This window comes from Pteropus medius, unplaced genomic scaffold, assembly GCF_902729225.1.
Source record: "Pteropus medius unplaced genomic scaffold, Ma_sr-lr_union100, whole genome shotgun sequence".
Lineage (NCBI taxonomy): Eukaryota > Metazoa > Chordata > Mammalia > Chiroptera > Pteropodidae > Pteropus > Pteropus medius.
This window is the reverse complement of record NW_024343579.1, coordinates 772,767-796,535: the sequence shown is the minus strand read 5'-3', so window position 1 is coordinate 796,535 and position 23,769 is coordinate 772,767. Positions and strand designations below refer to the sequence as shown.

Below are 23,769 nucleotides of genomic sequence, written 5' to 3'. Positions count from 1 at the left end.
AAGCACTCAGCCCAGACTGAGGGACCAAATGCAGCAGGCGTTACAGTGATGGCCGTGGAGGAGTTTGTAGAACAGAGCGACAAGATGAGAGCAAGCCCTGTGGGTCCTAGGCCTGGAAGGGAGTGCTTCGGGCCAGTTGCCAAGGCTAGGTATCCTTTGAGGGTAGTTTGGAAGCGCTGCTCATGGCCCGCCATGTGACTAGGCCAATCCTACATAAAGAGCCAGGCAGAGGGCAAAACAAGCCCTCTGTTTGCTTACCTGTAGAAGAAAGGCAGTGGGCAAAATGAGCTCTTAGGGCACCATGTGTCAGACATTCCCCAAGTCAGCAGGTCTGCAGAGGGGGCTCCTCCGGGGCTCAGAGCAGCAAACAAGTGCTCTTGCTAGGCCATTGTTCTCCTTAAGAATGTGACCCCAGTCTCTAAGATGCTAGGATTCTGTTCTTATTATGTCAGGAGCTGCTTTAGCAGGACCCCTGCCGCCCACGAAGTAAATAGCCCAGTTGTCTTCCTGCTCTCTTTGCAAACTCTTTGCAGGGTGGCTCTGCCATCAGGGGAAGTGGTCTTTCCGGCCTTTGGAAGATTGTCCAACCACGCCTAATTCCCAGGGATGTGGCCCAGCTTTTTGTGCCTCTGCTTTACTCCTCTAAGCCTGCTGCTTTTCTGAACTATCCTGGTGCTTTTTCCTACCTCCAGTCCCTGTAGGAAATGCCCGGCCCAAGAGAACAGTCTGCTCACTCAAACTCTGGTTGTTAGAAGTGGGTGGTCACCCTAACATGGGACTTGTGCACCTAGAATGATGGGCTCAATGGCAGAAACAAGGTAGGCAGCAGGGGGAGGGAACTGAGCCCTAGTACTAGATATGGCCACTGGGCCAGGACACGTGCTTGGGGACGTGGCCTTGTTATAGGTAGACGCAGGCCAGTGGGTGAGGTGAGTGGTCTGCAAGCAGGCCCAGGTGCCATACAACATTCTGAGAAATGGTCAACACTAAGGAGTCCAAGATAACAAACTCAACAGTAGCAATATCAGACACTTAATATGGGCGCTGTGCTAAGCACTTAACATAGATTCACTCTTTTGATCTTCAATGCTATTTCCCCATTTTCTATATCAGGCAACCGAGATGCAGAGAGGTTGAGTAACCTGCTCAAGATCACACAACTAAGGGATGGGTATGTAAGAATTGTGTGGATCTTCAGCCAGTTTGGGAAATCATCATCAAGAATACCCCTCTCTAGTGGCCAAACCCATCACTGGGACAAGGTGCCAATTCCAGAGGGAAGAGTTGACAAGAACAAGGCAAGGCAGAGGGGCTCATCCACCCAGCAGGCATGCATCGGGGACCATCCTGTGTGCCAGCTGTTGGGGGAACAGACAAGTAAGATAATGTCTCATTCAGGCCAGGGCCCCAGTTCTGAAAGAGGCTGAGAGAGTAGGCAGGACGACGTGCAGGACTTAGAGGTAGGAATCAAGGCAGAAGGCCAGCTCCTAAGACTGGGTGAGTGTAAGAGGCTTGGGAAGAGTTTGGGTCTGGGAGCATCACAGCCTCTCCGGTGGCCCTTCTGGGGTTACCAGATCTGAGAGGCAACCTATGCGTTATTCCCCAAGGCACAGGGCTGAGGGCTGGCATTGACCCTGGGCCTGTGTATGGGTTGCTCTGAGAACCAAATTGGGCCAGAGCCTCTAAGTGGAAGGATCAGTGGGTCCAGCTATGGGGATCTGAGTAGAGTGGGAGTGGGGGACTTGAATTGGGGGCTCATGGAATAGAATCCAGCAACGATATCCCAGTTCCTGTGGAGCCTGTTTTCCTTCTACTCCTGCTGTGGAAGCACCGGCCTCCGCTGTGGCAGAAAGGGAAGTGAATTTGGAGCCAGGAGATCTGCACTCCATATGTTAGTAGAAACTGTGATGTCTGAACATTCTTGTTGAGAATAGCTGAAATTCTTAATAGGAATTCCAGGAAGACCAGAGGACATCTGAGAGATATATGTGGATTGCAGTAGAGAGAAATACTTAATCTTTAGGGGAAAATCTCCAGAATCAAGAACCAGCTTCCTTTTTTAAATTATTTTCTCCAAACTGACAAGTTAATCAAGTAAGGCGTGTGAAAGGCTTTGTAAACTGTAGGGCTGGCCCCCTGCGCAAGCCTTTGTTAACATCTTCATTGTTAAGATCCGGAGATTAGCAACCTCAGCAGTTCCTGGGGTGGGGGTGGGGGGCTTAAAACGTTGCCTCTCCCCACCCCAGCACCTTCTCTCTGAAACCCAAAAGAATCTTTTGGAGCAGATTCTTAGTTCTCTGCTGGGCTCACTGGTCTCACTGTACAGCCATCAGCCAGGGCCACTGCTACCTGCAGACAGGACTGGAACAGGTACAGGAAGAGGAGGGCAGAGTCTCTTGCCTCTAGCCAGCTTGCTTAGTCCATCTCAGTAACACCCTGAGGCTCAGTATAGTAGATTAGAGCTCTACCAAGTGGGGGTGGGGAATTTGGGGGCGGGGGCGGGGGCAGGGGCTGAGGGATGTCGCCTGAATTCAAATCCTGGTTCTGTGACCTCAAGTACAGTAAGTTACTTAACATCTCTGGGGAACATCTATAAAATAGGAAAGTTAATATAGGGTGGTGGTGAGGGTTACCTGACCACCCATAAAGCACTCAGCACAGCACCTGGTCCACATCAGCATTTGGTAAATGTTGGCTGCCACTATTCTCCCTTTTCCCTCCTCCATCATCTTCCTCCTTTTCCTCCTCCTCCTTCCTGTTTCTCCTCCCGCTTCAAACTCCCCCTTTCTTTCCTCCCCTTCCATCTTCAGAGGGCTTTTTGGATCCTCAAGCTAATGGCTTGGCAGATTCAAGACCAGATCGGCCTGGCTGGTTGTCGGTACTTTGACCTGTGGCCCAGTTTGTTTAACTAGATCTGGGTCCCTGAACCGTGCATTCAGAGCATGAGCCCTCTAGGGTTGGGACTTTGCCTGGCCCTTTCCACTTCCCCTCCTAGCCCCTGTCACTGAGGCCCTGCACCCAGCCCTCAGAGCTCCCCAATGACAGTCACTAGCTATCCCAACCTACTTTTTGGCTCTGCCTTCTCTTTTGATACTAGTGGCCCACACAGCACAGGTCCTCACCTGGGTGTGGGTCTTTATGTCTTCACCTGCCACCCTACACAGACACTCTACACAGTGACCCCTAATGAGCCTACTTTCCCTCTCAGTGAATCTTTCCAACAACCCTGTGAGGTCATATAGTTCATTTATTCATTCAGCAAACACTCATTGAGCACTTGCTCTGTGCCCCTGGATATGCGACGAGGGTATTGCAGTGGAAAGAGAATGACGAGTCTTGGAAGAGGCTTTCAGCCTTTATGACAGAGTGGGTAAAACCCAAGCTCCTGACTTTCACAAAGCCAAAATTGAATTCTGGCTCTGCTACTCGGCTGTATGGCCTTGGGCAAGTCACCTCGCCTCCTTGTACCTCGATTTCCTTGTATGTAAAATAGGCACATGAATAGCCCCTGTCTTACGGGACTTCCTTACAAGCCTCATTTCCTGCTCTGCACTCCCCTGTTCTTTCTTGTTCTTTCTAGTTCATATCACAATACAAATGTAATTCTGTCCGCCTTCCAAGCTATATTCCGAACTCTGGTGAGCAGTAACCACTTGTTTATGTTTATATCTCTAGTGCTCCCACAGTACCTGGCCTAAAATATACATGTATATACAAAATATACCAGTGGTTTGTGAAATGTTAACGCTATGTTGTTATTTTTCCAGATCCATCCTCCTCATTAAACTCTGAGGTCCCAGAGGGCAGATATCCTGCCTCAGTATCTGCAGAACGAAGCGGGGGGTTTAGCTTGGTGCAGGCGCTCAGTGAATGGCGGCCGGACTAGTAGGTGAGTAGCGAAGAAATGAAGGAACAGATGGAGGCCGATGATTAAGGCAGTTTCTTACAGGTTCACTATTATCAGTGAGGCTATCGTTACCTTGAAGTTAATTTGGATATATAGTAGAATTGTGCGGTAACAGGTAGTTCATTTTTCTGCGGACTCATCCTCCTCAGTCTTGTTCTAGGATTTAACACTGTTGACCACCCTTTCCGTGAAATTCTTTCCTTCTCTACCCTCCATGAGAGCAAACTCTTTTGGATTTCCTCATGTTTTTCTCACTCCTTCCTTGTTCCTTCTTTTGTCTTTGTTGTTGATGAGTCTTTTCCCTTTTGCTTTCTCATCGCCCCCTCTTCCACCTCCAACCCCACTACCTCACTATGATGTAAAATATTCTCCAGGGTTTGGACCTCACCTGTCTGCCCTCTCCTCTCCCAGTGAAATCGGCCTAATCCCAAGGCTTTATACCCATATCTCCTTCCAGCGCTCACATTTCTTCTAGCCTTCACGTTAGAATCTTCAGGCTCCTGCTACACATCTATACCTCGTTTTTTTGGCTGTCTTCCTGAAATTCAAGTCTAAAAATTCTCATCCTTTTTCCCCAGACTGACCTCTTTACTCCATCTTCTCTTTTTTCATTACCATCAGTGCCTTTTGATTTTTTAACTCATAAGGAATACACATCCACACATACATATAACATATACATACGTAGCTATATAGGCATAGTAGTTATATTATCATATATATAATTTTAATATATAATATATATTATAGCAACTGTGCCATTATCACATCTAACAAAATTAACAATACTTTATCAATATCATTTATTATCCAACCCATATTCAAATTTCCCTGATTTTCTAAAGATGTCATTTTATAGTTAATTTGTTTGAATTGGAATCCAAACAAGACCCACACATTGCATTTGGTTTTGTCTCATCTTTTATTGCTTTGAGTTGTTGGAGAAGCCAGGTCATTTGCCCTGAAGAATGTCTCCCATTCTCAATTTATTTGCTATTCTTGTATTGCCATGGAACGTTTTTCTCCATCCCCCGTATTCCTGTAAACTGGTAGTCATGTCTAGAGGTTTTGATTAAATTCATGTTGAAATTTTGGGGGTAAGAATACTTCACGGTCAGTGCTGTGTACTTTCTATCCCATTACTTCATGAAGGAAAATAACATCTGGTTGCCCCACTCTTAGTGATACCAAGATTGATCAGTGGATTCAACGTTGTCACCTGGAGCCCTCCATTATCAAGATCCCATCAACCCTTCACCTAATGGTTTTAATAGCCATTGATAATTACTGCTTAGGTCCATTATTTCATTGAGTTGCAAAATGGCATTTTTCTAATTCTGTTACACGTTTTACATTCAGTATTTGGGATTTTTCTATAAGGAAAATTTTAGAATTTTATTCGACAACCATTTAATTACTTCAAATTACAGTATATACAAAAAAAGGCAGGATAAATGTTTGATAACCTTCCCTTTAAAAATATCAGTTTTCAAAATGAGTTGGCATCCTAGCAACCTCCAATGGTGACCACTCAACCTTCTTAAGTATTGTTATCAACTCATGGATTTTTATATATTTAATGAGTTTTGATCCATTGTAGTCATTATTGATTTTGTTGCTAAAATGGTCTCATCCCAGGCCAGTAGGGGTCCTTTCAAGTTGGCTTCTGTTTCCTTTTGCCATGATAGATTTCTTGATTTTTGGTTTGACGAGATATTCCAGCCTCATCTTATACGATTCCAAACCAAAACTTGGAATCAGCCATTTCTCCAACTCTTGTCCCCTTGATGGAAAGTAGCGTTAGGAGAACAGTCTGAGGGCTGGGTTTCCTCACTGCTACTCACTTGTCAGGTCTCTTCTTTTAGTGAAAGACATAGAAAATGCATACTTTTTAAAAAGGAAAATCATGAGTTCCTACTGATATTTCAGAGTCGAATTTAGGAATATGGGGCTTTTATTTAACATTTTTATTTTGTAACTGTTTTCTCTCGTTCCAAGAAAGTCTTGTTTCCTAATGATAGTAACATAATTACTTGCATTACCATATATTATATCTAACAATTTTAGTAAAATGATTTAAATGTTATTATCAAGACTACCGAATACAGTTTAAGATTTCTTTGCTCTTCCTTTGGCCCTTAGAATAAATCTTACTAAGGAGGTAGTTAGATTATTGTGTTTCACAGTCACTTCTGTGGTTATGTTACCAACTTGATACACAGTTTGATTCATTTGCTTCATTTTCTCCTCAGTTTTAGGGTTTAGTTTCTTTTCCTTTTTAAATTTAATTTTACATTTAATTTATGTAAAATACATAGTTCAAAAGTCAATACCATGTAACAGGAGACACTCTGAAAGTCTTGCTCCATCCTGCCCCCATTCTTTATCCTCCTTCCCTCTATAGAAATCATGTTTATTAGGTCTTGGTTTATCTGTTCATTGCAGGTTTGAATATTAAATAAATGAAAAACTTAATTGTATTCCACCCCCATTTCTTTTCTTTTTTCTTTTTATCTTTCCGTTTAAAATATTTTAAATATGTATTTATTTTAATCGAGGTATAATTGACTTAGTATACTAGTTTCAGATGTACAGCATAATGATGTGATACTTGTAGTCATTGCAAAAGGTACTCATTGCACCATAAGTCTAGTTAACATTTGTCATCTTACATAGTTACAAAAAATTATTTTTTTTTCTTGTGATGAGAACTTTTAAGATATACTCTCTTATTAGCAAGTTTCAAATATGCAATGTAGTATTAACTATAGTCACTATGCTATAGATTGTATCCCATGACTTATTTATTCTGTAATTGGCAGTTTGTACCTTTTGACTCCTTCACCTAATTCTCCCAATGCCGACCTCCCACCAGCAGTCTGTTCTCTGTACCTGTGAGCTTTTTTGTTTGTTTTGTTTTATTTTTTTGCTTTGTTTTTTTGGATTCCACATAATAGTGAGATGATGTGGTATTTATCTCTCTCTGTCTGACTGATTTCACTTAGAATAACACCCTTAAGATCCTTCCGTGTTGTCACAAATGGCAGGACTTTTTCTTCCTGATAGTATTCCGTTGTATGTGTATGTATCCATATATATACATGCGTGTGTATATATATACATACACACAAATATACACACAATGGAATACTGAATAGTATTTTTTGTCAGATTAAAAAAATTATTAATTCATCCATTGATGGACACAGATTGTTTCCATGTCTAAACATGGCTATACAGTAATTTCTTCTAGATATTGATTTAGTTGCTTTTGGCCATATACCGAGAAGTGGAATTGCTGGATCGTATGATAATTCTATTTTTAATTTTCTTAAAGGATCTCCATACTTGTTTCCATAGTGGCTGCACCAATTTGCATTCCCATCAGCAGTATACAAAGGTTCCCCTTTCTTCACATCTTCATCAATACTGGTTATTTCTTGTCTTTTTGATAGTAGCCATTCTAACAGGCGTAAAGTGATATCTCATTGTGGTTGTGATTTGCATTTTCCTAATAATTAGTAATGTCGAGCATCTTTTTATGTACCTTTTGACCATCTGTGTGTATTCTTTGGAAAAATTTCTATTGAGATCTTCTGCCCATTTTTAAATCAGATTATTTTTGTTTGTTTGTTTTGCTATTGAATTGTATCAGTTCTTTATACATTTTTGGATATTAATCCCTTATCAGATATATAAAACTACCACCAAAACCTATGTCAAGGAGCTTTGTGCCTATGTTTTCTTCTAGGAGTTTTATGGTTTCACGTCTTATGTTCAAGTCTTTAATCCGTTTTGAGTTAATGTTTATGTGTGGTATAAGATAGCAGTCCAGTTTCATTCTTTTGTATGTGGCTGTCCAGTAGTTCCAACACCATATATTGGAGACTGTCCTTTCTCCATTGTATATTCTTTCCTCCTCTGTCATAGATTAATTGACCACATAGGTGTGGATGTATTTCTCAGCTCTCTATTCTGTTCCATTGATCTATATGTCTGTTTTTACGCCAGTACCATAGGGTGTTTTGATTACTCCACCCCTGTTTCTTACACAAATGTAGCATGTACTCGAGGGCCTCCATGAACGGACCCGCATCTCCTTTCCTGTATTCATTCCCTCTGTTTCAGTCTATAGATACATTGCTCTACATATGTCATTTCCCAAATATCATGTAATGATTACCGTTGTACCCTCTCTATTCTTCCAATCAAATTCCAGATCTTTGGAAACCCTACTGGAAACTTCCGCTCAGGTGCACTCCCCGTCTTGAGCTCCTATGATTTGTGATATCCATTTGAAACTGCGCATAGACTTAGCCCCTAGCCAATGGAAAGATCTCATTGAGTCCATCCAGTCTAAAAAAGTCATTGATACAATCATCAGGCATGAAGTGAACCTCAGAACAGCGTCCAGAGTTCAGGGAAATAGATTTTTGGATTGGCTGGGGTTGTTTCTGTTACTGACAGAGAAGGATATGGGGTTCTGTCTGGTGGCACAGCTAGGAAGATGTTCCAAGGAGGCAATACTCGATTGACAAATATAGTAGTAGACTATGTGTCACTTCCAAAGGTGGGCTTAATTCCAGTTCAAGGAGAAAAAATTGGACTTTTACCTGGGGTGAGGGGCTTGTCCAATGGGTATTGAGTCAAAAGTTCCCAAATCCAGGGAAAGCAGTGCTTTTTCCACTTTTCTTACATTAGGATAAAACATGGCATTTTGTTTGGTGAGGACCTAGGACTCATAAAAGCATGATTTTATCTTGCTCACTGGCCATGTGACAGGATGGTTGACTAAACACACATTCTAAAACTGCATTTTATATTGGCTTCCTTTCTGTACTTTTGTTGTTTGGGTTCCATTAACCTTAATTTCTTAAAGTTCCTTTTAAACTTCACCATTGGGGGCTACAACTATTTTTGGTTTAATTATTTACAATTTAATCTTTTCCCTTTATTTGCAAAAGGATTTGCAGAAGCTTACACGTTTGAACATAATACAGAGTAAGTCATAGAACAGGATTGGCTATTTCAAGAAGTAGATATTACTAGATACCTTGGATGAGTGGAATGGTATGGTGGTTGAGCACTGAATTTGACTCTGAATTTTTTGGCAGTTAAAGATAAGGGTTGCTGTGGTATATATCATCTGAGAATCCGAAAGCAGATGTGTTCCTCTTTAAAGATCAGCCCCTCCCTGACATGAAACTCAGTAGGGATTTGTCACAGGAACCTTGTTTGAGTGTTTTAGGTAACATACTGACCACATCATGTCTTTAATTTTTACAAATTAAACACATAATGTAACACAGAAATACCAATTAAATAACTGCTTATGTAAATCGAACTAGTGTTTCATTTTTGTTTTTGTTATTGTTTGTCTGAAAAGTTTATTCAGCTAGCATACAGTGCTAGCCGAAGGGGATAAACTGATAAACCATTTTACGATGCTGTTTGTCAGTATCTAGTAAAGCTAAACAAATGTCTACCCTGTGACCCAAGCATAAAGTTTGGCACGTAGTAGATACTCAGAAATTCATTTTCCTGTCCATTTCCTGTTATTTTTTTTACTCAAGCAACAGCATCACATCTTCTGTGATTACTTAGGCTTCTGTGTTTATAATGGGGAGTGTTCCATTTCGTGTATGATAGATATTTAATATATATGTATAATTGACTTTGAGGATAGATGCCATGAGATAAATGATGCCGATATGTGTTAAGCTCTGTGAAAGTAGGTATTATCTCAATGCAGTTGTTTTTAAAAACATTTTTCTTTATTTTTCAGAGGACCCATTCACAAATATTAGTAAATAGATCCCATCTCACCATCTCTGCCACACCCCCCAGAACTGAGGTGGTGTCAGCTTTCAGTTGTGTTACAGAAAGAAAGAAGAGAAGCATGGGTAATTCAAAAGCTAATCCAAGGTAGTGAGTTACTCCAAAGTCACTCCAGTTTGTTTGAAAGACGTTATTTGATCTATGTATAGCAAATTTCTCTTCTTAAATTAGCTTTACTTACACTATTATTAGAATGGCTTTTCATTCCTCGAGGTCACAAGTGAGAGAGGGTAATAGATCCAAAATGTACTGAACAAGCCCCAGAAGCCTACTTAGGATGAATTGTTTACCCTTGATATTCTGCCTTCATACTCAGATGTGATTAGGGTGCTGTCCTCACCTTAGGATCAGAATTAGGAAATTGTCCAGTGTCAGTGTTCCAGCGCTGGCAACTTGGGCAGCAGTAGCTGCTGCTAAGAGCACAACCTTTTGACAATTAACTAAAAGATAGTGGATGAAGGTAGAAAGAGTGGAGAGGGAAAAAGTCACCTCGATTAAGCAGTATCCCGTGATGGCCTTCAGTTAACATTTCTCCCAGGGTGAATTGGGATTTTGCAAGAGTGCACTGGAGAATTCTTTTGCCTTCTTGCTGCTTCCTCCAGTGAACAGTTCGTTGCATGGTACCATTCACTCAGAAGGTGCTGATATTTGACTAGGGAAGGCTGTTTGACCACCTACCCTGTTTTTCAAGCTGTCTGTCCTGTGGTGGGGTGGAGGCAGCTGGCCAAGGTGCTAGGAAAGCCCACTTGTGTTTCCTGAGAGTTAAGCTCTATGGTGATGTCCTGTCTTGAGATAGGTACCCAGTAACCCTTTCCCCATAAGCCCCAGGGGTAGACTCCTGATAAACATAAGGGCTTACTTACATTGTGCCAGAGCCTTTAGGGGCTCTTTCCATGCATTTTGTCTTTGATTCCTCATATCTACTGTGACAGGGTGAGTGTTAGATACACATTCGATAGACAAAGAATTAAAGATTCAGAGAGACTCAGTGACATGTCACAGGTATTTGTCTTCCCATTCTTTGCCCTGGCTACTCTTACCCAGGTTCCACTTCCTGGCTGACACCTTTGCATTTTAGGGACTTTACTGCCAATCAGCCCTTAATGGGAAGTAGGGAAGGAAGAGCAAAGATACCAAGTAGGGAAAGGTGACCAAGGTTTTGGGAGCCTCACGTAGTTTATTCCCATTTACTGCCCATCCCAACTCTTCTGGCTGGATCTGATATCTCTTAGCCTTGAAATTAAAATTCTAGACTCAGAATCTGACTAGAACAAATGTATTTAGGACGTAGTCAGCGAAGCCAACCATTGGAGGTGGCCTGTCCCAGGAAATTTGGTATTCTTGGTTAATGTGGCTTTGAGTCCTCACTAACTTCTTTCCTGCCCTCTTGTCATTTATTCCAGCAGCCTCCCAGGAAAAGTGAGGTGTCCCTTAGGACTCAGGAGTGTGGTACGGTTGGGCTGCTGGCTGAACCCTGGACAGACTGCACCTGCGGCCCACGTCGCTCTAATCAGCCAAGCCGCCGTATATCAGGATTGACGATGGAACGAAAAGGTGAGTCTCCATGTAAGGTTTTGGTAAAATAGAGGAGGAAACAAAATTTGGGTGCGAAATGTTTAGCTTGAGAAGCAACAAGCTAATCAGACCCATGGAAGTACTAAGTTGATGCCAAGAAACTGTCAGGAGTAGAAATTATTTAAACGCATGCTCAGGATATTTAGTATTTTTCTTGTTTGGTTTATTTTGTAGTTAAGAATTGCAGATGAATGAGAAAAAGTGAGAAAGGAAGATACCACTGAAGTTTTTTACTTCATCTCAAAAGACTATTTTCATCACAGGGCATCTTTAAAATAGGTAATAACCATTATTAAATAGAAAAAAAAATTGAAAGACTAATTCAGTTAGGAAGCATTTTCTTTGGAAATAACATTAAACATTGCATTTAAAAATATTCTCTCTCTTACTTTCAGGCTACTCGCTCACGCCTGCTTTCTGTCAATACTAAACAGAGTTATAATGGATCATGCTCTCTTAACAGAATTATTCTTTCTATTCTGTCTTTTTTTCTACTACTTTAAATTATAAGACTGTGCTCTTCTATGTGTGTGTATGTATATATTTTAGCATAAATACCAACTATTTTAAAATTAGATTTAATTCTTTGTCTTTGAAACCTGAAAGCTCCACAGCTCTGGGCATTTCTGCAAAAAGCCCCCACCTTGCTAGAAGGGCATAATGACATGTTAGAGGGGCAGCTCTTCATCTCTCCATTATGAGCTTATTTCCTTTGACATTCTTTGTAGTACTTAACCATCCTATTCTCGGGCAGATGTGACACAAAGGACGTTGCTATTGCTGTTCTTCCTTCATTTTAGAAAATCGCATCATCACAACCTCTTCTCCAGTTCTGTTGACCAGCTGGCAACATGCTTATATCTTCTACATCTTGGGTGCAGGAACCTGAGCTAACAAAAAAATAATCTTTTACCACAAAGACCTAGAGCAGGGACTGGCAAACTGTAGCCAACCAGTCAAATCCTGCCCCCAACCTGCCTTTGTAAAGTTTTGTTGGCACAAAGCCACACTCATTTGTTTACACACGGTCCATGACAGCTTTTTGCTACAACAGCAGAGTTGAGTAGTTGCCACAGAGACTGCATATCTTGCAGAAATGAAAATATTTACTATGTGGCCCTTTACAGGAAATGTTTGCCGACCCCTGCTCTAGAGAACAGATGTCCACCATTACATGTACACAAAACATCTCGGGGTATGTTTGCAGATATTTTAGAGGTGGGAGCAAGAGACTATGAGGAAGATAAAACAAGAACTCTCATCTGAGAGCAGGAAAAAGGGTTCCAGTCCTTGCTCTGCCACTGTTTACATCAACTTGGAATGATCCCATTCTTTCCCTGGCCCAAGTTTGCCCAGAAGGTAAAATGAAGGAATCAAACTGGGTGATCTAGACTTGGAGATTCTGTGCTTGCAATGTTTAGTCTAATAAGATTTTTATAATACACAGATATATATCTACAGTTGAGACCAAAGGATGCTCCAGGTTTTAAAACATTTTGATTTTGAGATAATTTTAGAATTACAGAAAAGTTGGAAAAACACCATGGAGAACTGTCACACACCCTTCAGTCAACTTCCCCCATATTAACATGTTACATAACCAATGCAGAGTCCTCAGAACTAAGAAATCAACCTTGGTATAATATTGTGAATTAAACTGCAGACTTTCTTTGGATTTTACCAGGTTTTCCACCAATGCAGTTTTCCTGTTCTAGGATCCAGTCTTGGATACCACATCATATCTCCTTAGTCTCCTCCGATCTGTGACAGTTCATCAATCTTTCTTTGTCTTTTATGATTTCGACACTTCCAAGAGCAACACTCAGGTATTTTGTAGAATGCCCCTCAGTTTAGTTTTGTCTCAATTTTTCTTGTGGTTACCTTGAGATTGTGCATTTTGAGGAAGGCTACCACAGAGGCGAAGTGGCCTTATCAGCCCATAATATCAGGGGATATATAGTATCAATATGTATTATTGGGGATGCTGACCTCGATCACCTGGCCACAGTGTTCTCTGTCACGGTTCTCCACCGTAAAGTTATCATATCCTTCCACGCTCCTGTAATTACTAAATATTTTAAGAGAAATACTTTGAGGTTATGCAAACACACTGTTTCTATTTAAACCTTTTCCCACTCATGACAGCACCTCTTGGCGGATCCCGCCCATAGCATCACTGTGGTACTCTAATGGTGATTTTCTTTATTCTCATTCCTTCTGTATCTATTAACTGGAGTTTCCCTATTAGGAAGTGAATACCTTCTCCCACATTTGTTTGTTTGTTTGTTTGTTTATATCAGTATGAATTAATGGATTTTATTTTATGCTTTGGGTATTTTTTTGTTCTTCACTCAAGTTGCTTCAGCTTTGGCCATTGGGAACTTTCGGGTTGGCTTCTGTGCCCTCTCTATATGCCCCTTTTATGTTTTTTTAGGTTCCCTTACTTTCACGTCAAAAGGGATGGTCTCTGGGTTGCTACAAGATTGAAAGTATGGTCTTTAACTGGAGCAATTTTGCTCCCCCAGCCCCCACCCCTAGGGACATTTGGCAGTGACTGGAGACATTTTTGGTTGTCACAACTGTCAACCACCCTACAGTGCACAGTACAGCTCCCTACGTCCAAGAATTTTCCAAAATATCAGTAGTTTGAAGGTTGAGAAATTGGTCTAGATCACTATTTACTTGATGGCCAGATGTATGGAACCAAAAATAAATACTGTCAGGGACAAAAGAATGATGTTTCCCAATTTTTTTTTTATTTTTAAACATTTTATGCTTGTAAAATATAAAAATTAATATGGGACTTTCTCTTCTAACCATGATGGAATAACAGGACTGATTATCTTTCATCTTAATCAACTAGAAATCAAGCAAACCATATGAAATAATGGTTTTCAGACATTTGACAACAGGCAGTACAAAAGTACAAAATGATAATTTCCAAAAGAGGGATAAAAAGTAAGGTGAGCCCTATGATCGTTATAGCTTATTGCCTAGAATCGTTATCTAGGCTTCAGGAAGGAAAAGGGAAACCACACAATCCTAGGGATCTCGCTCAATAGGAGAGACAAAGGTAAGGGTTCATGAAAGCCCAGAAGGCTAGAAATGGTGAGGAACAACACTAGAGAAGTAGGATCTGTACACACAGAAAGAGCATCAGAGATACTTAGAGGATCCCCTTGGGTCTTTGACTGAATTCTGATCTGCACATGAATGAAAAAAACTACCCTTGGTCATGGAAAGAACCGCTAGAAATCAGTAGACTGAACTACTATCAGAGCTCACACAGGGCTGGGAATAGTTCACGTTTCCCACCAACCAGTGTGAAAAGACCTATAATACCTAGGATATCAGGTAGATTTCTCAAAAAGATATTGTCTTAGTAATAGGCCTAAATTATCCCTAGAGTAAAGGCTGCTGCTATAGATCTGCCCTAACAAAGCATAAAAGCGAAATGCGAAAGAATCAAACCGATTCCAAATAATTTGTGTTCCATAATAAAATTCAACAATATTTAAAGGGGTACAACAAAATCCAGCACCCAACAATGTGAAATACACAATGTTCAAAGAGTATTGACTACACAAAAAAGGAGGAAAATATGACTCATAACGAGGAGAAACACTAATCAAAAGAAATAGACTCTTAGAAATGATAAAGATGATGGAATTAGCAGATAAGAATGTTAAAATAGCTATTATAAATACACTCTATATAATTATGAAGGTGAAGAGAAATGAACTTGATGAAGAGAGAAGTGGGAGATATAAAAAAGGCTCAAATCAAACTGGTAGAGATGAAAAATATATGAAATAAAATATATATATGGATGAGATTAACAGAACAGAAGCTGCAGATTAGATAACTTGAAGTCTTAGCTATAGAAACTATTCAAATGAAATACAGAGAGAAAAGACTGGGGGAAAAATGGAGCAAAGCATGAGTGACCTATGGATAATATAAAGCGATCAAACATGCACAATTGAACTGTCAGGAAGGAGGGACAAAATATTTTTTTTTAAATGAGGCTGGAGAAATTTTGAACTTTATGAAAACAAGTATCTAGTTATCCAAGAATCTCAACAAACTCCAACATAATAAATGTAAAGAAAATGACATCATGACACATCATAATCAAATTGCTGAAAAACATTGAAAAAGAGAAATAGTAAAAGAGGAAAAGAGCCATATTACGTGAAGAAAGAAAGTAAAGATTACATCAGATTTCTTGACGGAAACCACACAAGGTAGAAGGCAATGTAGTGGCATCTTCAATGTACTGAAGGAAAAAAAATGGCATCCTAGAAATCTAAACCCAGTGAAAATATCTTTCAAAAATTAAGAGGATTTTTATTATTATTTTTCTGGCCTCTAATTCATTTATTTCTGCCCTAATCTTTATTATTTCCTTCCTTCTGGTAATTTTGGGTTTAGCTTGTTCTATTTCTAGTTCCTTGAGGTATAAAGTTAGGTCGTTTACTTGAGAGCTTTCCTTTTTCTTAATGTAGACATTTATTGCAACGAATTTCCCCTTAGGACTGCTTTTGCTGCATCCCATAAATTGTTATGTTTTGTTTCCATTTTCATTTGTCTCAAGATAGGTTTTCTCATTTCCCTTTTTGATTTCTTCTTTGACCTATTGGCTATTTCAAGAATGTGTTGTTTAATTTCCACATATGTGCGAATTTTCTGTGGTCAGAAAAGATACCTAATAGAATTTCAGTCTTCTTAAATTTGTTAAGATTTATTTTGTGGCCTAACATGTAATCTATTCTGGAAAATGTTCTGTGTGTACTTAAAAAGAGTGTATGTTCTGGTGCTGTTGGATAGAATGTTCTGTAGATATGTCTGTTAGATCCATTTGGTCTATAGTGTTAATCAAATCTTCTCTTTCCTTATTGATTATCTGACTGGATGATCTATCCATTGTTGAAAGTGGGGTATTGAAATCCCCCACTATTATTGTATTGCTGTTCATTTCTCTCTTCAGTTCTGTCAATATTTGCTTTACATAATTAGGTGCTCCAAAGTTGGGTACATATATATTTATAATTGTTATATCCTCTTGCTGAATTGACCCCTCTGACATTATATAGTGACCTTCTTTGTCTCTTGTTAAGAGTTTTTGACTTAAGGCCTTTTTTGTCTGATATAAGTATAGCCACCCTTGCTCTCTTTTGGTTACCATTTGCATGGAATATATTTTTCCTTCTCTAACTTTCAGCCTATGTATTTCTTTAAAGATAAAGTGAGTCTCTTGGAGAAAGCATATAGTTATATCTTATCTTTTTATCCATTCAGCCACTCTGTGTCTTTTGATTGATGAATTTAATCTGTTTACATTTAAAGTAATTATTGAAAAGTAAGGACTTACTATTGCCATTTGTTAATATTTTTCTGTTTTGTAGAATCTTTGTTTCTTTATTCCTCTCTTGATGTCTTGTGATTTTTTTTTTTTTTTTTGATAAAGACTTTTCAGACAAAAGCTGAGAGAACTCATGGCCAACAAACCAAATGACAGTTTGGATCAAATAAAGGTATGAAGAGCACTGGAACTTTTAATCATGTGAGTACACATAAAATACATTTTTTTTGTTATTTTTGTATTCTTCAATGAAAACTGTTAAAATGAAAAGTAATAACAGTGTATCGGGGTGTTCATAATATGTAGAAATAAAATGTATGGTAACAATAGCACAAAGAACAGGAAAGGGAAAGGTAAGTGTGCTGTTTTAAGTTCTTTGGGTATATATAGAATGGTATAATATCACCTGATTGTGCTAAATTAAAGACTTTATTGAAAATCCGAGAATAACCGATAAAAATGAGACAAAGAGAGTCATTAAAGCCAATACTGGAGATAAAAGAATCATAAAAATATTTACTTAGTCAAAAAGAATACAGGAAGAGAAAAGGAAAAAAAAACAAGACTAGATGGAACAAATAAAAATCAGACTGCAAGGTTATAGATTAAAACCCAGCAAAATCAATAACTTAATTAAATACAAATGGTCTAAACATGCCAATTAAAAGATAAAGATTGTCTTTTTGGGTGAAAAATCAAGACCTAACTCTATGCTCTCTATATGAATCTCACTTTAAATCTAAAGACATATAGTTTAAAAGAAAAAAATAGAGAAACACTAATGGAAAGAAAGTTGCAATAGCTATATTAACATCAGGCAAAGTAGATTTTGGTACAAGAAATATTACCAAGGAAAAAGAGGAATATTTTATAATAATAAAGAGGTCAGTTCATCAAGAGAACATAACAGCCCTAAACGCACGTGCATCTAATAGGGAAACTTCAAATATGTGAAGTAAAAACTGGAAGGACTATAAGAAGAAATAATCAAGCCCGCAATTATAGTTGGATATTTCAGTACTCCTCTCTGAGTCATTGATAGAACAAATATAAAATCAGTAAAGATACAGAATATTTGAATTATAGTATCATCCAAATTGATCTAATTGACTTTTATAGAACATTCCATCCAACAAGCTTAGAATATACATGATTTTTAAGTGTACACAGAGCGTTTACAAGGAAAGATCATTAAAAAATCTCCATAAATTTAAGAGAACTTAAATCATGCATGGGATGTTCTCTGGTTGCCAAGCAATCAAACGAGAAATCGATAACATACAGATATCAGAGAAATTCCCACTATATGGTTTTTTAAAAGCTCTTTAAAGATATAATGAAAATATCACACAATTCACCCATTTAAATCATATGATTCGATGGGGTTTAGCATATTCACAGGTATGTGCAACCATCACTACAGTCAATTTGAAAACATTTTCATCACCTCACGAAGAAACTCTGGATCCTTTAGCTATCATCTCTCTACCTCGCCACCCCGCCCAGACCTCAGCAAACAATAATCTACTTTCTGTCTCTATAGATTTCTCTACTCTTAACTTTTATATGAATGGAATAGCACAGTCTTTGGCTACTGGCGTCTTTCACTTAACGGAACGTTTTCAACATTCATCCATATTGCAGTGTGTATCAGGGCTTTATTCCTTTCTTTATGGTCAAATAATATTCATTATATAGATAAACCACATTTTGTTTATTCATTCAACCATTGATAGTTATTTGAATTGTTTCCACCCTTTGGCTATAATGAATAATGCTGCAATAATTATTCATGTACAAGTTTCTGCGTGGACATATATTCTCATCGAGTATATACGAAAGAATGGAATTAGCTGGATTGTATTGTAACCCTTGATTTAATTGTTTAAGGAACTGCCAGATTGTTTTTCCAAAGCAACTGCACCATTTTACATTCCCATCAACATTGCATGAGGGTTCTGATTTCTCCACATCCTCCCTAACACATGTTGTCATCTGACTTTTTGATTCTAGCCATCCTAGTATGTATGAAGTGATATCTTATTATGATTTTGATTTACATTTTCCTGATGACTGTGGAGGTTGAACAGCACTCCCTGTGCTTATTGGTTATTTGTATATCTTCTTTGAAGCAGTATCTGTTCAGACCCTTTGCCCGTTTTTAATATGGTTATTTGTATTTTCGTTGAGTTGTAGGAGTTCTTTATGTATTGTAGATACAAATCCCTTGTCAGGTATATGATTTACAAGTATTTTCTCCCATTCTGTAGGTCATCTTTTCACTCTCTTAATGATATCAATATATGGATATTAAGCAACACATTTCTAAATAACCCATGGGTCAAAGAACAAATTTTGAGAAAAATTAGAAAATGTTTTGAACTAAATAAAAATGAAAACACATTGCAAAATGTATAGGGTACAGCTAAAACAGTGCTTCCAGAGACATGTTTAGCATTCAGTGCTTAACTTAGAAAAGAAGAAAGGTCTCAAGCATACTATCTAAGCTTTCACTTTAGGAAATTGTGAGCAGTTATCTACTAGGCATTGTCAGGTTGGTCTCTCGAGTGTTTATGTCAGTTTGTGCTTCCAGCAGCAGTCCACGTTCACACCATAAAAATTCCCGATAGTTAGATTTTAATATTTTGCCAAATGGATATGAAATGTGTCTTCTTGCTTGAATTTGTATTTCTCTGATTACTAGGGAGTCGACTGACTTTTCATATCTTTAGTGGCCTTTCAGTTCTTACCCTCTGTGTAGTGCCTGTTAACAGTTTTGCCCACTTCAATCGGGTTGTCTGTCTTGCTTTTTGATCTGAGGAAGTTTTAAGATATTATAAATGTGATTGCTTTCCAGTTAAGTCTGTTGAAAATATCTACAAATACCCAATCTACAGCTGTCTTTGAACTTCATGTTGCCTTTGCCATATAAATGTTTTAATTTTAAAAAATCCAATTTATTAATATTTTTCAAGTATGGCTTGTGTTTTTTTCTCTTAAGGAATCCTATCTTACCATAAATATAGTCTTCCGTGTGTTCCTTAAATTTAATGTTTTTCTTTTACATATTGCTTCATAATTCACCTTGAACTTATTTTATTTTTTTGATCTAGGGATTTACTTTTTTTTTCACATGGTTATCAAATTATCTAAGTTTATTAAATAGCCTAACCTTTCCCTATGTGTCTACCATTCCATCATTGTCATATATCAAGTTTTCCTACATTTGTGGGTCACTTTCTGAGCTGGCTCTTCTGTTTCAATGGTCTGCTTTATTTTTTCCTTATGCCTATACCACATGGTTTTATTACTATAGGCTTATAATAAATATTGCTATCTGGTAGCGTGAGCATCCCTGCTCATTCTTTCATTCTTTTTCGTGAGTGTTTTAACTGCCCTTGGCCCTTTGTTCTTCCATATAAATTTTATGGTCAGCTTGTTAAGTTTGATGAAAAAAATCTGTTAGGATTTTTATTGGAGTTGAAATAAATTTATGGATTAATTTTGGAAGAATTGCCATCTTCGTAATACCAAGTCTTCTCTCTCATGAAAAAAAAAATGTTTTCTTGGGCTTTTGTTTGTTCGTTTTTGTTTTTGAAGGATCTCTTCAACGTCCTGAAAATGGTCCCACCTCCAGGCATCTAACTCAGCAAAGGGTCAGAACTAATGATACTTATGGTGAAGTACTTTGAACTGTGTGTAGAATTTACTCTGAGTGCTGTGTTCCATAATTGTCAATTGCACATATACGATCAACCTAGTGGTATTTGTTTATTGTGTTTTTTTTGTGGTTTTATTGTCATACCTGTTCGTTTGCTCCAGGTTCTAGGAACTCAAGGACTTAGCACAAAAACCTAGGCTGAGAAGAACAGTGAGAGAGTTCCACTTTTTGGTATATACCCACATCCTCTGCCTTTAGTGAGAAAATCATAGGAATTAATGCAGTTGATCTACATTGAAAGGAAACATTTTGAAGTGGTTCGATGACCATAGAATGTTGATTATCCTGTGAGTTTCTAGTTCGTCTTGCTTTTTCCATTTTGTATGGTTCTGGGGTTATTGTTTAGATTCATACAGCATATCACAGAAGACCGTGACTGCGTGATACCTATAGATGGCTGTTCCTAAATATTTAAATACACGACTGAATTGTTCCATGTTCATTCACATGGGTCAGTGCAGACCTGTAGCCAGGGTTCCAGAGTCTGCCAGGCATTTGCCTTTTTGGCTGTTATGGAACAGAAGCTTTCCAGCCCTGTACTACTTCCTTCTATATCTGGACACTGAGGCCTATTATTATTATTTTTAATTACAAGACTTTACTTTTTAGAGCAGTTTTAGGTTTACAGAAGAAGCAAGCAGAAAGTACAGAGAGTCCCTGTATACTGTTTCCCCTGTTATTAACATCTTATATTGGAGAGGGTACATTTGTTACAGTTGATCAGTATTGAACCAATACTGATGCAACCAATACTGATGCATGATAATTAACTTAAGTCTACAGTTTACATTACGGTTCACCCTCTGTGTTGTATAATTCTGTGGTTTTTGACAAATGCAGTGTCATGTATCCACCATTACAAAATCATACAGAATAGTTTCACTGCCCCAACTATCCCTTGTACTTCACCCCTTCGTCACTCCCCCACTCTCCTCAAATTCCTGGCAAACAGTGATCTTTTTACTTTATTTTTTTGTCTCCATAGTTTTGCCTTTTCCAGAGTGTCATATAAATTGAACTATACACTACGTAGCCTTTTCAGACTGACTTCTTTCACTTAGCAATATACATTTAAGATTCCTCCATGTCTTTTCATGGCTTGATAGCACATTTCTTTTTATTGCAGAATAGTAACCCATTGTCTGATGTGCCACTTAGGTCTGTTCTTAATCTCTTGCTCTTCGATGGGCTATTTAACTGTGACAGACAACCCCCGATTCTAAATCACAAAGCACTCCATGCCAATGATAGTCGAGGACCTATTTAAACAACTAGTCTATTTAGACTCATTTCCTGTCCAATGCAAACAACTGATCATTTCGGTAAATAAAAGGAATTAGCCAAATTAATGGTCACTGACTTGACTAGACAGTTCTTTCAAGATGGTCAGACTAGTTGGATCTGTGGGTCTAGCCTGAGAGGCAGGCAGCATGGTCCAGAGGAAGGAGCCTAGGCCCAGGAGTCAAGAGCTCCGGGTTGTACTCACAGCTTTACCATCAACCTGTGCTAGCTACTCCCTTGTGGACCCCAGTCTTTGAAGGCCTTGCCTGCTCTGCTGAGCACAAATGCCAGAAGAGCTGCAAGTCCTTTCTTACTGATCAGCCCTCTCATTTGTGGCATGGGATGCCATTTATATGCCAAAGGACAGCGGGATCAAGGACTCACAGATTTTGCCATGTGGGCATCCTTCTGAGACAACTTCTTGCTAGAGGAAGGGGCTCATGCAAAGCCCCTTGATGTGCAGGGCCCACCTCACCCCTGAGGGCTTTGCAGAACTTTCACAGAAAAGGGCTCATGGTGCATACTCATCCTGGGGCCTGCGGAAATAGGCAAAGGGTGACATTTTGAACACAGCATTTTCCTTGGCCCTGAAAGGGCCTTTTCTTTCTGTATTACGAGGTTGAAACTGACGCAAAACCATCGAAAATTAACACTACTGAATGAGCTAGATCGCTTTACATGAGCTGTCCTCCCCGCCTCTGCACAGCCGTGTAAATCACAGTGAGCTGTTGCACGTCTAAAGTTTAAACTCTTCCGCTATCGGGAACTGACTTCTCTTAGTGCTTCTGAACTTTTGGACTTAACTCTTAGTTGCTTTTCACGATGAAGTCTCCCCACCCTTCATTCCCTCTGTCTTTGCGGGGGCAGAGAGTCTTTCTACAGTGTTAAAACAGAAGCTTAGCATTCATTTATTCCGAAAATTAATTTAGTCTACAAACCTTTCCTGAGAGACTCTTCCTTCTGTGCTGGGCCCTTGAGATAAACTTGGCAGTGGGCTCTATGGAGGGAATGGAAGTTCCTCTGACCTTGGAGAGCACACAGGCAGGGGCTGGACATTTTTAGGTTTTGGCCGGGAGACCCACTATATATCCCCAGCTGCCCAGTTAGAAACTCCTCAGTCTCCCTCAGCCACCACTCACCATTGAGTTCTGGAGTTCAGACTACTTATGTCTCACATGGGTGCTGGCAGAAGCCCCCTTACTTGTCTCCCTTGCTCCAGACTGTCCCCGACACTGCTCCTAGTATGAAAGATAGTCTTCCTACTGCATAGTCATGCCTCCCACTCAGAAGACCTGGATCTCCACTGGCTTCAGAATGAAGTTCCAAGTTAGGCTTGATGTGCAGGGCCCACCTCACCCCAACATTCCACTTCCTACTCAGCTCTCGAAATCCTCAGCCACCCCTTCCCCAAATCCTTGTGCTCTAATCAACCTAGATGTGCTTCTGTTCCTGAACATCCCACGTACCTTCACATGGCTTTACCTTGTTCATTCAATTCCTATTGTCTGGAATTCTTCTCCCTTTCCCCACTGTCCTTTCCTATGCATTCTTCAAGCTGCAGCTCCAACATCACCAACTTTGTAAAGTCTTCTCCAATCCCCAGAGAGTTTCTCTCCTGTCAGGTTAGGGCAGGGCGAGTCCAGAACCTGATTCTCAAGGCCCTCACCCATACTGTTCAGTGAAGGGAACTGGCACTGAGTATTTCCCAGAGTGACCCGGAGTCTCCAGGAACATGGACTATGCAGGCTCTTTGCTAGTTGCATAGTCAGCAAGTGGCTATAGCCACTCACACCCTCTTGCATGACGAAAGATGTCCTGTTTGACTGGCAGAAAATCTAGGGACAAAGGGGCCAGTAGGTGGGTCCCCCCAGACTTTTCCTGAGAGGAACAGGGCAGCCAGCCTCTCAGGCTAGTATGCACAACCCCCGGCCACCCCAGGCAAGGTCACTCCAACAACTCTTGACTGACTATGTACTGGGCACCAAGCCTTGGACTGCTTGATGTCAGGCTCCTACCCTCAAGGAGCACTCGGTCCAATAGGGAAGATAGAGCCCTGTGTATGGGTATATTGATTTGCTAGCA

General features: G+C 39.5%; 1 long non-coding RNA gene across 2 annotated transcripts in view; it reads left to right on the top strand.

The window, feature by feature from the left end:
* The window catches only part of LOC120606389 (uncharacterized), a 192,068-nt gene that overhangs the window by 67,844 nt on the left and 100,455 nt on the right, over positions 1-23,769 (top strand). The window contains exons 9-14 of one of the 2 annotated variants that reach the window (XR_005653881.1): positions 3,768-3,889; positions 9,693-9,832; positions 11,149-11,299; positions 11,495-11,599; positions 13,005-13,146; positions 16,791-16,886. This is a non-coding gene — a long non-coding RNA (uncharacterized LOC120606389). Of the gene's footprint in view, positions 1-3,767; positions 3,890-9,692; positions 9,833-11,148; positions 11,300-11,494; positions 11,600-13,004; positions 13,147-16,790; positions 16,887-20,285; positions 20,452-23,769 lie in introns of those variants that run through there. The other variant, XR_005653882.1, reaches the window with a different exon arrangement.